This window comes from Arachis hypogaea, chromosome 5 (genome assembly GCF_003086295.3).
Source record: "Arachis hypogaea cultivar Tifrunner chromosome 5, arahy.Tifrunner.gnm2.J5K5, whole genome shotgun sequence".
Taxonomy (NCBI): Eukaryota; Viridiplantae; Streptophyta; class Magnoliopsida; order Fabales; family Fabaceae; genus Arachis; species Arachis hypogaea.
Window position 1 is genome coordinate 81,522,941 of NC_092040.1, and position 898 is coordinate 81,523,838.

Genomic DNA, 898 nt, shown 5'->3' on the forward strand with positions numbered 1-898 from the left:
ATCTCTCTTCTCTCATGAATCGATTTTGGTTCATCAAACTGAGACTATTTACGAAAAACCGGATCAAAACTCCTGACCGATACGGTTCAAAAACTACGTTCTTCGTGACTGCATTATCGAGCTTGCCTCGGAAAAGGTTCTAACTTAAAGGTGGCATAATGACAATGAGGATTGATATACTTGATGATATATCAGATCTTCTCCCCTTAATGATCCTCTGGAGTTCTCCGTACTTTCAGAAAAGATCTCGCGTATTCGAAAACCAGGGTTGTTATAGAGTGATCCACTTGCAGAGCTGTCTAATGATATTTTAGATATCTCAGATAAACCATCATAGAATATACCTAGGATAGACCATTCAGAGAGCATGTCAGGAGGACATCTCCTGATTAGTTTCTTGTATCTTTTCCAGACTTCAAAGAGGGATTCACCTTCTTTTTGTCTGAAGGTTTGAACTTCTACTCTGATTTTGCTCCTCTTCTGAGATGGAAAGAACTTAGCCAAGAAAGCATTGACTAATTTTTCCCAAGAGTCTAGGCTTTCTTTAGGTTGAGTGGTGAATCCATATTTGACAATATATTTTCGATTGATTTGAGTGGATTTCATCATATAAACCCAAATGTATTCACCTAAATAGCATGCTTTTGTGTTCTCTCCCTAAATTGAGCTTAATTGTAAAAACATGATATTTTGTGCTTAATTTAACCAATTTTATTCCACTTTCATCCCATTCAATGCCTTGATGGTTTTGATGAGTGATTTCAGGTGTAATTGGTTGGAATGGGTTGATAAGAATGGAAGAAAAGCATGGAATTGGGAGAAAACATGAAGAAAACAAATGAGAAAAGCATTTCTGAGTGTGCCCATGCACACCATCTGTGCCTATGCACAAGGGTCA

The 898-nt window shown here is 37.4% G+C and overlaps 1 non-coding gene across 1 annotated transcript; it reads left to right on the forward strand.

Moving 5' to 3' along the window:
• The first annotated feature begins 362 nt into the window (after nt 1-362).
• LOC112804366 (small nucleolar RNA R71) lies at nt 363-471 on the forward strand. The gene has a single exon (XR_003202974.1). It is a non-coding gene; the product is annotated as a small nucleolar RNA R71 (small nucleolar RNA).
• Nucleotides 472-898: the final 427 nt, after the last annotated feature.